Below are 17,062 nucleotides of genomic sequence, written 5' to 3'. Positions count from 1 at the left end.
GGCGACGACGGGGACGGGGCGGCGATGGGGGCGTCGACGAGGGGTGGCGACGGGGGCGTCGACGGGGGCAGTGACGTGGGCGGCGACGGGGGGCGGCGGGCGACGGGGCAGAGGAGAAGAAGCAGATGAAAACTGACGAAATTTCTAAGTGCTGCTTATATAGGATGGGCCTTTCGTACCGGTTGGAGCCACCAACCGGTGCTAAAGGTCAAATTTGGCCAGCCCAAGCGGCGGGAAGCGCACCCCTTTAGTACCGGGTGGTGGCACCAACTGGTACTAAAGACCCCCCTTTAGTACCGGTTGGTGCCACCACCCGGTACTAAAGGGTGTGCGCTGCCAGGCGAGGGGCGCAGAAGTTTAGTCCCACCTCGCTAGTTGAGGAGCGCCAGGACCAGTTTATAAGCCCCGACGCGGGCACTGCATTGAGCTCCTCTCAATAGCAGGCCTTCTGGGCCTACTTCTCCTACTCTGCCTGTGGGCCTACTGGGCTTGCGGGCCTGTATCCTGGCCCAACTACAGGTTGGGTTTCTAGTCATATGCAGGCCGCTCTGGCCCAGTAGGTGGGCTTTTTTATTTTCTTATTTTTTTTGCTTTATTTATTTTTGGTTTATTTATTTTTGAGTTGTTTTTTGCTGTATGTAGAGTTTCTTTGGGAATATTTTTGCTTTAGGTACAAAAAATTACAAACTTTCTGTTAGTGCCGGTAGTTTACAAATTTGAATAGTTTACATTTTGAATTATTTGAAATTTGTGTGAATCACTAGTTTGAGAATAACTTAAATTTGAAAATAGATTTTCAGTGATTCTTTTTTCTTATGTTTAATATTAGTGTGTTTTATCATTATATTCAATTTGGTAATGCTTAGGTTATTTAAAAAATGAAATCCCTTTGTAACGGATGAGTTTTCGTCCGAAACCCTGATACTTCGAAAGAGATTGTCCATTTTATACACGAAGTGCATCCAGTTTTTGCGGTAACCCTCTCTACTTTTTTGCACATGCTATGTGGGTGAAATTATGGTACCATGCCAACTTTCAACCTTTTCTGAGTTCATTTGAAATGCTTTTCAATTTCAGGGTCATTTAGCTGAAAAAATCAGTAAATGCATGAAAGAATTTATTTGCACATAAAATTTCTTCGTGTTTCCAATGCCAAAACACATAACTAACCTAATTATTACAGAGATTCCCTCCTGGGTGTGAAACACAGAAGAAATTGAGGATAGTTAAGCCGATCACATCCCAGATCTTTGGGTGTGAAAATTTTTCTTCGCGTATGTCCCTTTGCGCCATAGCCATGGAAAATCTTCATCATTTAACTGGATGCTTGGGTCAATATTCACTGTGAATGGAGCAATTTCATCAAACTTTCCATAATCTTCTGACATGTCTGTCTTGTCATCCACTCCCACGATGTTTCTCTTCCCAGAAAGAACTATGTGGCGCTTTGGCTCATCCTATGATGCATTCACTTCCTTATCTTTTCTTTTTCTCGGCATGGTAGACATATCCTTCACATAGAAGACCTGTGCCACATCATTAGCTAGGACGAATGGTTCGTCTGCATACGCAAGATTGTTGAGATCCACTGTTGTCATTCCATACTGCGGGTCTTCCATTACCCCATATCATGTCATATTGACCCATTTGCACTGAAACAAAGGGACCTTCAAATCACGTCCATAATCAAGTTCCCATATCTCTTCTATGTAACCATAACATGTTTCCTTTCCCGTCTTGGTTGTTGCATCAAAGTGGACACCACTGTTTTGGTTGGTGCTCTTCTTATCTTGGGCGATCGTGTAAAATGTATTACCATTTATCTCGTACCCTTTGAAAGTCATTATATTCAAAGATGATAACTGGGACAGCGAGTACAGGTCATCTTCAATAGAGGCGTCATGCATGGTACGTGTCTGCAACCAGCCAGCGAAACTCCTGGTTTGTTCACGTGTAATCCAGTCATCAGACCGCTCCACGTGTTTGGAGCGTAGAAAATTCTTGTGTTCGTCCATATACGGAGCCACCAAGGCGGAATTCTGTATAACTGTGTAGTGTGCTTCAGCGAGAGAATGTCCTTCCATACATATTTTTTGATTCCCTCCTAGCGTGCCTTTTCCATCGAGTCTGCCCTTATGCCACGATTCAGGAACACCAATCGGCTTAAGGTCAGGAATAAAGTCAATACAAAACTCAATGACCTCCTCATTTTCATGGCCCTTGGAGATGCTTCCTTCTGGCCTAGCACGGTTATGAACATATTTCTTTAAGACTCCCATGAACCTCTCAAAGGGGAACATATTGTGTAGAAATACAGGACCCAAAACGCTAATCTCTTCGCATAGGTGAACTAGGACGTGCGTCATGATGTTGAAGAAGGATGGTGGGAACACCAACTCGAAACTGACAAGACATTGGACCAAATCATTCTCTAACCTTGGTATGATTTCTGGATCGATTACCTTCTGAGAGATTGCATTGAGGAATGCACATAGCTTCACAATGGCTAATCGAACATTATCCGGTAGAAGCCCCCTCAATGCAACCGGAAGCAGTTGCGTCATAATCACGTGGCAGTTATGAGACTTTAGGTTCTGGAACTTTTTCTCTGCCATGTTTATTATTCCCTTTATATTCGATGAGAAGCCAGACGGTACCTTAATACTGAGTAGGAATTCAAAGAAGATTTCCTTCTCTTCTTTGGTAAGAGCGTAGCTGGCATGACCCTGATGTATGCCGTCTTTTCCATGCATACGTTGCTGGTCCTCCCGTGCCTCAGGTGTATCTTTTGTCTTCCCATACACGCCCAAGAAGCCAAGCAGGGTCACGCAAAGATTCTTCGTCACGTGCATCACGTCGATTGCAGAGCGGACCTCTAGATCTTTCCAATAGGGCAGGTCCCAAAATATATATTTCTTCTTCCACATGGGTGCGCGTCCGTCAGCGTCATTCGGAACAGGTTGTCCACCAGGACCCTTTCCAAAGACTACCTTCAAATCGTTGACCATATCATGTACATCAGCACCAGTACGGTGGCGAGGCTTCGTTCGGTGATCCGCCTCACCTTTGAAATGCTTGCCTTTCTATCTTACGGGATGCCTGCTCAGAAGAAATCGACGATGTCCCAGGTACACATTCTTCCTACAATTGTCCAAATATATACTGTCGGTATCATCCAAACAATGCATGCATGCGCGGTATCCCTTGTTTGTCTGTCCTGAAAGGTTACTGAGAGCAGGCCAATCATTGATGGTCACGAACAGCAAGGCCTTTAGGTCAAATTCTTCCCCCATGTGCTCATCCCACGCACGTACACCTGTTCCATTCCACAGTTGTAAGAGTTCTTCAACTAATGGCCTTAGGTACACATCAATGTCGTTGCCGGGTTGCTTAGGGCCTTGGATGAGCACTGGCATCATAATGAACTTCCGCTTCATGCACAACCAAGGAGGAAGGTTATACAAACATAGAGTCACAGGCCAGGTGCTATGATTGCTGCTCTGCTCCCCAAAAGGATTAATGCCATCTGCGCTTAGACCAAACCATACGTTCCTTGCGTCATCTGCAAACTCCTTCCCGTACTTTCTCTCAATTTTTCTCCACTGCGACCCGTCAGCGGGTACTCTCAACTTTCCGTCTTTCTTACGGTCTTCTCTGTGTCATCGCATCGCCTTGGCATGCTCTTTGTTTTGGAACAAACGTTTCAACCGTGGTATTATAGGATCATACCACATCACCTTGGCAGGAATCTTCTTCCTGGGGCGCTTGCCCTCGACATCACCAGGGTCATCGCGCCTGATCTTATAGCGCAATGCACCGCATACCGGGCAAGCGTTCAAATCCTCGTACTCACCGCAGTAGAGGATGCAGTCATTAGGGCATGCATGTATCTTCTGCACATCTAACCCTAGAGGGCAGACAACCTTCTTTGCTTCGTACGTATTCTCGGGCAATTCTTTGTCCTTTGGAAGCATATTCTTTATCATTACCAGCAACTTTCCAAATCCCTTGTCAGATATACCATTCTCTGCCTTCCATTGCAGCAATTCCAGTGTGGTGCCCAACTTTTTCTTGTCAGCTTCGCAATTCGGGTACAACAATTTGTTGTGATCCTCTAACATGCGCTGCAACTTCTTCTTCTCCAAATCACTTGCGCAGTTTCTCTTTGCATCGGCAATGGCCCGACCTAGATCATCAGCGGGCTCATCTGATGCCTCTTCTTCAGCTTCTTCCCGCATTGCCGGCTCAGCTTCTTCCCCCATTGTTGTATCATCGTATTCAGGGAACCCATGGCCAGGATAGTTGTCGTCATCCTCTTATTCTTCATTGTCTTCCATCATAACCCCTCTTTCTCCGTGCTTGGTCCAAAGATTATAGTGGGGCATGAAACCGGACTTAAACAGGTGGACGTGAATGGTTCTTGACGTAGAGTAATTGTGATCATTCTTACAGACTAAACATGGACAAGGCATAAAACCATCCGCCCGCTTGTTTGCCTCAACCGCAAGCAGAAAAGTTTGCACGCCATTAATGAACTTGGGAGAGCATCGGTCATCGTACATCCATTGTCGGCTCATCTTCATTACACAACACCGAATAGACCAAATTAATACAAGTTCATACATAAAGTTAATACAAGACTTAAATGCAACAAACAAATAACTCTCTAACTAAAGAATTTAAATGCAACAACAAATGCGATCAAGATCACAACTAAGGTAACAATTGATCCAACATCATAATGATACCAAGCCTCACTATCAATGGCATATTTTCTAATCTTTCTAATCTTCAAGCGCATTTTCTCCATCTTGATCTTGTGATCATCGACGACATCGGCAACATGCAACTCCAATTCCATCTTCTCCCCCTCAATTCTTTTCAATTTTTCTTTCAAATACTCGTTTTCTCTTTCAACTAAATTTAACCTCTCGACAATAGGGTCGGTTGGAATTTCCGGTTCACAAACCTCCTAGACAAAAATATCTATGTCAACTTGATGGGCATAATTTGTCATAAACACGAAATGCAACAACTAGTTTTAAAAGAGAATATACCACATCTGAATCATAACAAGGACGAGGGCCGACGGGGACGGATATCAAAACCATGGCACTATGTATAACAAACAACGTACGGGTAAGATAATTATACGAGTAACTATATATCCAAATCACACAAAAATCAATTTGGTAATGTAAAACATTCATGAACAAGAGGCTCACCACAAGGTGGTGCCGGCGACGGAACGGTGCGGGCGATCGACTGTGGTTACGACGGAGATTTAGAAGGCACTAAGTAAACCACACCTACATATGCAAACTATGTGTTTATTTTGACCACAAATTGCATATAAATCAAATACTTGCACATATATTTTCTACCAAATTACTAAACTCATAAATTAATCACTATACAAAGCATTGCAAGAGCTAATCTAGCAATGAGAGATGAAAGGACAAAGTTGCTAACCTTTGTGATCATTTGAATGGATGGGGGCCTTCAAATCTTGACAAATTTTGGGCAAAATGTGTGATGAGCTCGAGAGGAAGAGGGGAAGAACAGAGAGGAGAGGGGAAAGGGGAAGAACAGAGCGAGCTCGGGTGGACGAAGGGCTTATGTAGGACGACCTTTAGCACCGGTTCGTGCCATGAACCGGTACTAAAGGTGCTGGAGGGGCCCCGGACTGACAACATCCTGCCACCACTCACTTTAGTACCGGTCCGTGGCATGAACCGGTGCTAAAGGTCGGCCACGAACCGGTACTAATGAAAGTGGCTGGCTAGCCGTTGGAACCGGCAGTAATGCACACATTAGTGCCGGCTCAAAAGCAAACCGGCACTAATGTGCTTGACATTTGACCCTTTTTCTACTAGTGAGTGTAGGTAGAGCTGAGCACACAACAAAGCCTAATGACAATCCTGCCTAATGAGTAATGATTCAATTAGAAAATGGGTGATGAGGAGTGGCTGCTGAGTGTTGAGGACTTATCTCAGGATAGATCGGGTTGGCTTAGTGGGTGCTGCACGCCTGAGCCCTGAACGGACTGGGAAGGTAGGCACGGCGGCGCGCCCGGGCAGCGGTGACGCTGTTGGGCGAGCAGCTCCTGACCTCCTGTTAGTCCGGCGTCTCCTCCGAGAGTCATGTCGTCCGGGGACGGCAAGTCGCCGGCAAGGCAGGCGGCTGGGGGCGAGTAGAGATCGGAAGCGCACAGCAGAACAGAGGGGAATCGGGGCTTGGGACGACCCAAATTCCCAGGGTGGGCAAGCCCACCATGGGCACCCTGTAGAGATACACACCCGAGCGGCGAACATGCATTTTCGAAACTAATTTAGGAACATTTAGCTGAGCAATTAAACAAAACTGTTTTAATAATACCATATTCGTATTTGAACAACTAAGCTTGTTTAGCTTGATGTGTCGAGCAATGCTATTATGACACGAAGCACGTATTCTGATCGTATAGTGATCATAAAAGGGGGAAACCGGAGAAATGATATTTAGCAGCCATTGTTTGCTTCAAACTAAGAACTAAATTCTAAGAGCTGAAAAGAAAGTAGAGTAACCAAGTTAAGATCTATTTTCTAGTTGAGATCAAAAAGTTGAGGAGATATGAAGTACCACCTCTCTTGCGGCGCCGTGTAGGCATCGGGGGTGCAATGGCCGTCGGTGGCGTTGAAGCAGATCTGTGACGGTAGACGGGTGCATCGGGGGTTAAGTCTCGTTGTGGTGGAAGAGAAGGTCGTTGAGCGGCCCCAGCAAAGAGGACGACGGCGCCGATGAAGCGAGAGGACGTGATGCAAGGCTCTTGGTCTGTCGCCGTGGATGAGAAATGTCCATCTCTAGCAGTGGACGACGCGGTCTTGGTAAGCGCTCCGGCATGGTGGAGGACGGTGGCGATGGATGTAGTGGAGGACGACGGCGATGGATGTGGTGGAGGACGGCGGCGATGGATGGGGTGGCAGACGGAGGCTAGTGTGGGGATGGTGTTCTAGCGCGGATGGTGTATGAATGGGAAAATGGAGGGAGAGGTACGTGGAACGATGTTTTTGGGACGCGCCTGTCTGAAATATGGGAAAGTTACGAACTTAGCCCCCGTTTAAAATTTGGCCGTCTCGTCGGTTGGGGATACGACGGTAATCTCGCATCTCGCCAATATTTGCCCAGAGCGATTTCGGGCGAGGAGAGGGTGGTTGATGCCCATGGTTGGCGCCCACGGTGTATGAACGGGGCTGACGGTTAGGGCGGTTGTGTCACGTCTGAGTGAAGTTACAAACCTTCCCCTATTGAAAATATTTGCCTACATTGATATCGGCCAAGTCGAGTTTGTTTTGCTGCCCACCATGTATGAATGGGGAAATGGAGGGAGAAACAGAGGTCTTTCGGACGATCTTGAATCAAATGTGTTTTGCCACCCATGTTTGGCGCCCACCGTGTCGGAATGGGCTCAGAGGCGGTCGTGTCACGTCTTATTGAAGTTACTATCCTACCCCTATTTAGAGCAGTGGAAATCGGGCCGATGGATTGTCCGTATAATGGGTAGACAGTAATTTCCATCTCCCAAACACTTGGCTTCGGGCAGCCGACGTGGGAGTGGACATTTTGCGGCTTCTTTCGAATTTTGGGACAATAAGCATCCACGTTTACCCTGGCAACTAAATTCGAATCCATTTTGTATTCCTATACGAATCTTTATAAATCATTCTATGTGTTTTTATATATATCCAAAAGGATGACAAAGATGTATTCCACTGTCATATATGAATATGGTTTACAAATGCCGATACTCAAATTCAGAAGCTAGAATCCAGTTTAAGGTGAATTCTAATATTTGGAACACTTCATGTCCAACTCAAATGTCACACACAGCATAATGTGTACTCCCATTTAGATATGTACACAAGCGATGTATCAAGATTCAAATACCGAGTGAATCAACCAAGAATGTACAGAACTAACAGACATATAAACACTTATAGGGTATATGGATCAATAATATCAACTAACATACATAAGCCAGGCCGCTGTACTTTTCTTTGCTACAACATCATCCTTTTTTAGCCAAGCTACTACGGCATCTCGGCCCTTTCCAATGCGTGCCACTTATGGTCCATCTATACTACTATTATTGCTGAATGCACATTCAGCCTGATTGGCATATTTGTAGGTCTGGCACAACAATCAAAATAAAATGTCTCCGAGTCTTATCAATTAATACATACATGTGCTCAAATAAAATTACAAACCAAAAAACAAAAAACAAAAAATCAATTATTACATGATCTCTAAAACAAATGGTTTGACTGATTACATGAACAAACAACACAAAGGTTATTCAACGATGGAAAGAACATTTCACCTATGATTTACCAAGTGGGAATTTAATTTCCTTTTTTCCTTCAGGACCTTAACAATGTGGTCAGTCTCAGCTTGTTTCGTTTTGAAATCCACCAAATATTTAATGGTTGTCTTGAGTACTGCTACTGATTGTGCTGTTTGCTTCCTCAACATGTCAACTTCATCTCTATGTGCAGAAGCAGAATCTCTTTCTACCATTAGTTTAGCCTCTAGAGCATCAGTAGTTGGCAATTCATAATGCACGATTGGGCTGGTGCCACTGCTGTGGGATGATACAACGTCCATGGGGACCTCGCTCTTTGATCTTGGGCTAACCTGTTTTGCCATTAAAGTTTCGATTGGATTCAGAAAAGTTGAAGTTAGCAAAACATCTCAACTGGGAGTTATAACAGCAAACCAGTTAAACAAACAAGGAATTAAAGAGTTTCAATTCGATGCCGAAAAGTAGTTATTAGCATCATTGTCACCCGCTGTTGCAGCAACAAAGCAGTTAAACAAATAAGTAGCTATTTAAGTTCAGGCAAACAGGTAATTCTTAACAGTAAGTATCAAACACATAGATAGCTGCAGTCTATAATAGGATTAACAGGCTATGGCATTATGTAATCAATAGCAACCTAAATTAAACCAAGCAACGTAATTGAACAATTTTGCAATAAGTGGCTAACTAAAATTCCGAGAAGCAGGTAACTGAACTTACGCTAGTTCTTTGTACAGGCACACTGCAACTTCTTTTTCGCATACAAGGTTGTACGAAGGAGTCCATGGCATCAATTGCTTGGATACGCAGTCCCAATACTTCTTTCTTCCCGCACTGCATTGGTGTGTCGAATGGTTAATCTGGTAAGATGGTGCGTCCTTGATATGTTATATGAGGACGTGTAGTCAGATAGTTGTAGCCACACACATCACATTGGCTTTTACTGTATATTTCATGCGATTACTTTTGGCATATCGAGATCTAAGCAATCTACAATAGGATGAAAAGACTGACATCCTTCACATTATTGGCGAACTCAGTTCATAGAAACAAGCAATTCAACCATTTTCTGGGTAAATCAAAAGCGCCACTGGAATATTTTTCACTACCCCTATCATACACGCAAAAAGGGGCAACGCCACCATAGGTGCTGGTATGGGCGGCCTCCTTGGGTGGCTCGAATGTGTGCACCTAGTTTGAGTCGTCCAGGTTGGCCCAGGCTAGTTTTGTTCGTCCCAACGCACGAGCAGGGCAATGTAAAAATGAAGAAAATTGTTTCAATTTGGATAGGCCCTATAGCAGGCTCGCGGCCCAAACGAGCACCTCCCATATCGATCGGCAGCAGGAAAAATCCCAATTCATCCGCTCCAGCCTCCAGTCTGGTTCGCTCCTAACCTAGCCGCCGTTGGACAGACCGACACAGCACTTCCTCACGCCCTCATTGGAGGGCGGTCGCCGGGCTTCAAGCGAACGGAAGGACAAGAAGATGAAGATCCAACCCTGGGTGTAGCCTGCGTGGGAGTCAGCGGCGGCAGCACGGGCATGGCATCGAGCTTGCGCAAAAGGACAGTCGCAGCTTGCAAGAGTAGCATGCGCAACGAGCAGGTACATCACATCCCTGATTATATCTAATTCAACTCTTCAATTTCTTGCCAATAGTTAATCCTGACGGTGTTGTAAAACTTCTTGTATGTAGGGAATCTATGAGAAAATGAAACCAATTTCTACTTATTTTATAACTCCCCCAATCAATACTGAACTGACTGAATCTGATGTATCTAATCAAGTTTCCGGTGCAAACATCCAGGCTCTTGTTGTTCTTGAGCCTGAAGTGTCTAATGAACAGACTACTAATGAAGGATTTGATGCAAACATTTTACATGCTCATGGTAATGAACATATAGTGTCTAATGAGGCATCTAATGCAAGCATTTTGCAAGCTCCCATTCAAGGATTTAGTGTCTAATGATGATCTGCTATGTTGAGAGAGACATAAAAATTTGCAGGCATTGATGACAAGAAAATTATAGTGCATTTTCATGGCTTGAGGAAATGTCGAGGCCATCTACCAGAAAGTCCCCGTATCATGACAACGTAGCATAAATACTTTTCTAATCTGTTGTTTGAAACTATTGGCATACTTGTGCAGGATAGATATATTGATATGCAGTTTGCGCACTGGTTATAGGTGCAATTACACTTCGATATTTTCAGCCAGAGAACGAATAATTCAAGTAGGTACAGACCATGTTTGTAGTCCTTGTACACCATGTTGCATTTTGTGTTTTTGGTGCTTGCATCATTTAGTGTTTATAATCTGAACTACTTTGGATCATTAGCTGGTTTTCAAAGTGCATGTAGCTTCACATTTCTGAAGTTATGTTGATTTCCGGAGTGCAAGTGCCTTCTTATTTTTTTAAGTTAAATGTTCGCCCCTGGTAACTTGAATTCGTGGATCCGCCACTGCACACAAATCATACACGAATGCCAGTACATATTAAATGAAATGCAGGGACTTACGCAGCTCGTTGTACAGGCTCACTGCAGGTCTTCTTGCGCTTGGGATGTTCCATGTACAAGTCCATGTTACCACTTGCTTGGATGTGCAGGCCTTGTGCTCCTTGCATCCCCCTCTGCATTTTTGACACGGCGAATGGCTGATCAAATAAGAGGAATCGACCTTGCTGTTGTACCGGAGGACAGATACTTATAAGGTTATATGGGTGTGCAGGATGTGTACCAGGCCCCGTAGCGCCTTCATGCTTCACTAAAAAAATGGATTTGCTTGTTTCAGATGATATCTCCAGAAGAAATAAGAGTTAAAGTCAGAGTTGGATAGGCATGTAAGATAAGAGAGCAGGGAAAGGATATCCAAACATCGTCGGAACATTGCACAAGGGAGTGATGTGTGGATACCTAGTTCGGGCCGGTGTTTGGGCATGCTCGGCTAGCTAGAGTGTGGGTCACTTCAGAGCCGTTGAGGGTGATGCGCTGGCGTTGGCTGGCCGCGCACGGATGCATATCTTGAGTGGCAGCGGAGCTCTACGATGCGGTGGACGAGACCGTTGGTGAAGCCCCAGCGGCCTCGGGGGGCGGAGGCGCGACGATGTGCTCGGTGAAGTAGCCCCGGTGAGCTAGGAGACAGCGTCGGTGAAGCACACCTGATGCGGTGGAAGTCAGTGTCTGTGAGGCACGTCGGTTGGGGCGGCCGACGTTATCAGTGGACCACCCGGTGCGGTGGACGAGGGCGTAGATGAGGTAGTTCCGGTGCGGTAGTGAAGCGCGACCGTCGTCTTCATCGTCGTCATCTGGCATAGAGGTGGGGAAAGAGACGAGATGAGGGGCTATTCAAACTTTGCTTGGGTTGGCAGCGAATTAGGGATTTGAGCAATCTGGGCGCGGAAGGGGACGGTGGAGAAGGGAGATTTTGCAGGGCTGGAATTGGTGCCGCCAGATATTTCAATGCGAAACATGGAAGCGCGAACTTATTTTGTCGTCGTCCTTTTCTGGGGGTGAGGGGGGTGGGTGGCTGGGGGCTACGCGTCCGTCCGACACACGCGACCACCACGACACGACCCTGGTGCGCCTACATTTGAGAATGCAAACAAATCTTCTTTCATTTGTAAACGAATCTGTATGTATTACCATGCCCGTGTTTTCCTTGCAATAATTGGTCATTCAAAACGAGATACTATAAATTAATTACTGAGGAGTTATTTGAGAAAAAATCGAAACGGTATCCACGCTAATGTGGATTAGAGTGTGTGTCACATAGCGATCTCCAATTCTAACATGGATTTCACATTTTCACTGTATCCACGCTACTTTTTTAATACAAATTCATATGTATATGATGAACACCATGGTAGTGAGAAAACTTTTGGATGGATTCAAATATATGACCTACAAAATAGCACAACAAATCGAGTCAATGTCAAGTTTTCGAAATAGTTACCCATATGCATGGTCCTCAGTTCAAATCTTACAATGTACACCGAATTGAAACATCGATATTAAGTCTCGTACTATCTACATTCAAATGTTGTTTTTAGCCCCCTGCACACACGCTACATACTTCCTGTATCGGTCAATCTTCCTCTCCTAACCACCTTAGGAAGCTATCGGTTTCCAACACACATCCATTCTTTCTCTCCATGTTTCGATCTCTAACTCTCTCAACTACACAACCCCTTTTTCCACTCTGTTAAGAAATGTATTTACCTCACACACCCGCCATTGCACCCCATGCCGAGCTCTCTCTCTCCCTCTCCCTCTCACCCTCTCGCCCTAAATACATGCATTTCCTATCTAGCCCCCGAACCTCTCGTGCGCACGCATGCACGTTGTCTATCTAGGTCACTCCCTCGAGACTGTCTCACTCTTTCTTCCGCACGGCGGGCCACACTCGCTCAATCTCGCTCTCTTTATCTGAGTCTCGTTTAACCTCGTTTTCTTTCACACACAAATGATATATCTCCCTGTTCGGGCCTAGATCGACACACTCTATAATCTCTCACACAGATTGTCTATCTAGGTCAGTCCATCGAAGCCGCCCCCACTCTTTCAACCTCGTGGTGGGCCACGCTCTCTCTCTCTCTCTCTCTCTTTGTATGTCTCGATTGACCTCGCTCTTTCTCGGACAAAAATGATATATCACCATGTTTGAGGCCAATTCGACTTATTCACATTGTATACTCTCTCACGCACATTGTCTATCTAGGTCACTCTCTCCAACCCGTCTCACTCTTTCGATCGCACGACGACCCTATGTGATCGATCGACCTTGCTTCCTCCCACGCACAAAATATATCTAGATGTTTGTGACTGGATCATCTCTCAAGCTCTATCTTACAGCCCTCACCCTTGCCAAAAGCTCAATCGGACAATATCTCTCCGGAGCATATATATTTGTTCCATGAATGTCGGACCACACTCACTTTGTCTCTCTATCTATATGTCTCTCGATTGACCTCGCTTTCTCACGCCGTATCTTCCACACATTGAAGCTACCTCTCCATCCCTCGCAAAGCCGGGGCTATTTACATTTCAAGGGGCACTCCAACCTTGGATTAATTTGTGTAGGCATTTATTCCGGTCGGTTTAGATTATATTTTCGTAGCATTCGGCCCACAACTACTCGAAACACCGTCGCAACCCCGCAACTCCCCTAATTGATTTCCCTCTGGCTCGGTCATCGCTCTCTCGCACGTCCTTTCTCGCCTTCAACGTCACACCTTGGTATTATTGCAAAAAACTATGTTGTTCTCTTTAATTATTATAAATAAGCTACAAAACTACACACCGATAGTCCACTTGGAATGGAACAAATTTGGACCCACAAATTAAAGTGCCACAAACTACACACTGAGGGGCCCACATGTCATGAAACAAATTTGGACCCATATACAAATTAAAAAATAAAGGACGAGGATCGAACATGCGACCAGGGCCTTCAAGCCGCACGTCAATAGGAAACATACGTAGAACAACAATGTTTGTTGTACCTCCCTTTGTTCACATAATGTTTTTTATATTACCACAACCTATTTAATTGATAACACGTAATATTATTTTTAGTACTATTCGCCTTCACTTACTGGTGGGTTCCATGTGTACTCTCTCTCTCCTCCCCTTCCGTGTTTAGACGCACGGGCAAACACGAAGAACTCGCGGGCGATGTTGCCGTTGACCATATCTGGACGCATTCATAAGTTACGGCACCAGTTTCACATGCTAGCAGCACTAGTCAGTGTGTACGTGGAATGCACGTTAATTTGGAAGTATATTAAGTGCATGCGGCTATTAAGTTTGATATTATTTGCCTGTTATTATGTGATTAGCACTATTTTTGGCATGAAATTAACTGCACGCTAAACGTGTTGAGCACTCGACATTGAAGCAGTCTAGGTTGTTGGATGAAAAGGAATACATGTGGCTTGATGACGTTTTATCTTTAATTTGATACGGCTCTAGCAGAACATTCAATCGATCAAACCATAGATTTCATTCAGTCTTACTCCAACTTTAAATTATACGACGATCGATCTAAAATAAACGGAAATGATAAACGTTCGGATTTTAAGCATGGCAATCCGAACGTTTTTCATGGCAAATTTAGATTACGCGGCGGCGGCGGGGGCGTCTTGCGGTGGGAAGCGGCTCCTCTGCCGTGCTCTGTGTGTCTTAGGGCCACTGACCGACGGCGACGGCGGTATCTTGCGCCCTTGTTGGCGTACTCCTGGACGTTGGCCCTAGCTTCAAGGAAGGCCACAATGTTCTGGACTTCGGTCTCCAGGAGCGAATCAACTGGCGGGAGGAGGCGACTGGCGTTGGTGCAAGGAAGCGGTCGATGACGGCCATCCATGCCGCTGAGGGGGGCACTGGCACCCGCGCGGGGACATGCGTTGTCAACGGCGCGGCGGAGACATTCGTATGCACGGGCACGGGCACGGGCACCCACGTCAGTGCACGTGCAGGCGCATGCGCTGGCAGGTGCACGGGCACTGGCACGGGCGTGCACCTCAGTGCACGCGCAGGCACATGCCCTGGCAGGTGCACGGGCACGTGAAAGTCGGTGGGGCCCTCGTGGAACCCCGTGGCATCAAGCTCGGCGACAATGTGCGGCTCCCAGCCCATCAATGCCACGAGGATGGGCGCTGGCACAGTCGGGGCGACGGGAGCCGGAACGGGAGCGGGGACAGGCGCGACGTCTTCCCGCAAGGCCAGTTCAAGCTCGTCCCAGCGCGCCTTATGTTCTTGAGACGCCGGCTGGGTGTCTTCCTCAGGAAACTGGAAGACTAAGGGCAGACCATTGTGATGCGGCATGGCGTACGTTTAGGTTAGGTAGGTTGGAGGTAGATGACAGGAGAATCGGAGAGGAAGAGAGAAGATTGTAGCGATACCGGGTAGTGCGGGGTTGATTTTAAACTGCGGCGTCGAGGACATTAAAAGTAGGAGCAGTTGGGACGAAGGTGGGCGGCGGACCGTGGTCAAAGGGCTCGCCTCCCGGTGAGCCTGCACAGCGGTCTGCTCGCACGCCTCCCTGTCAGCCGGCGCAGCGGTCTGCTCGCACGCCTCCCGTCAACTCACACGCTTGCTCGGACGGCACCTGCCGATGAGAAGCGGGACTCGTGGCGGCACGTAAATGCCCACGGTTTCAATAGTGAAAGTGTTCGCCTTAACGTGACAGGTCTTTGTTCCAAAATACCTTGGCTCTTCATTTGTGCAACTTGTCATAAGCAGCTTGTATCAAATTGAAGAAAAAAATTACGAAGTAATATTTGTGCCATATCACGTGACCATGCTCAGTTTCAACAATTTATGGTCACTTATCGATTTTCTGAAATTTAAGATCCAGGATTCGAAACAATATCATAACCTGCATCATGCAATAAATTTTCAAGCCATACATCTGTCCTGTTGTATTTCTTAAGAAAGGATTTGGTCAATCATTTTTCTTAGTTAGACTCCAGACAAGTTATATATGCAGAGGAAAAGGATAATCCCTCCGTAGCAGTGCATTGCCTGATATATTAACTCAAGTACTAGGCACGAACAAACGGGCTCAATTCTGTGCTCATCCTAGTGTAGTAGTAGTACTAGGCAATGCAGTTGACGGGTGACCTTGGTGAGCGGCGACCGAGGGAATTGAACCGTGCTTGGCATGGTAGGTAACGTTGTCTAGTTACTGTTTTTACCACAACGTTGTCTAGTTACTAAAGCATCCCTCCGTTGTTCATCGGTAGTCATTATGGACCGGGGACATGAGGGGAATTTCCTAGGGCTGGAATTCTGGCCACCAGATATTTTGACTCGAAACACGGAGGCTCGACTGGTTGGGGTTGCCTAATGTGCGTACCACGCACGCTGCCAGAAGGACACGAGCCCGGTTTTTTTAGGATCAACACGAGCCAAGGTCTGGCTGGTACGCCGTTGGGTCCTACCATTCGAATATACGAAAGGAACCTTTTAAGTTGCCGAACGAATCTATGTGTGTTACAATGCCCGTATTTTCCTTGCAAATACTAATCTCAATGTGGTAATTGATTTATGACGAGTTGTTGAATTAGAGTGAGTTTGTGATATAGTGATCTCAACATGGATTTCACATTTCATGGTATCCCTGCTAAGTTTTTCAATGCAAATTCAAATTTAAAAGATGAACAATATGGAGGTGAGAAAACTTTGTATGTATCAAGCATATGACCACACACACACACACACAGACACCCATCCAATAAGTATAGTCCATCTATTTTTCCAAACCATCCACGTATGACACGAATTCAAAAATACTCCTTCTATTCCTAAATATTAGTCTTTTAGAGATTTCAACAAGAGACTACATACGGAGCAAAATGAGTGAATCTACACTCTAAAATATGTCTATATACATCCGTATGTGCCAGTCCACTTGAAATCTCTAAAAAGACTAATGTTTAGGAACGAAGGGAGTAAAATGTAAGACATGCATCGTCCTCAATTCAATATTTAAAATGAACATGAAACTGAAACATGAATATTAAGTCTAGTACTACAGTACATGCAAATGTTGTGTTTAATTAGGCGGAGCTATGATTGTCGGGGGTCACCCCCTCGACCTTAGATAAAATTGTGAAGCTCTGTTTAGAGTTGTTTAGATTATATTTGTCCCCACCCTCCCAACCACCGATTGGTTGTGCACCCCCACCCCTGCTCCCCGGGAGAATATCATGTGCCCCCATA

This window comes from Triticum aestivum, chromosome 3D (genome assembly GCF_018294505.1).
Source record: "Triticum aestivum cultivar Chinese Spring chromosome 3D, IWGSC CS RefSeq v2.1, whole genome shotgun sequence".
Lineage (NCBI taxonomy): Eukaryota > Viridiplantae > Streptophyta > Magnoliopsida > Poales > Poaceae > Triticum > Triticum aestivum.
This window is presented reverse-complemented; position numbering follows the sequence as displayed.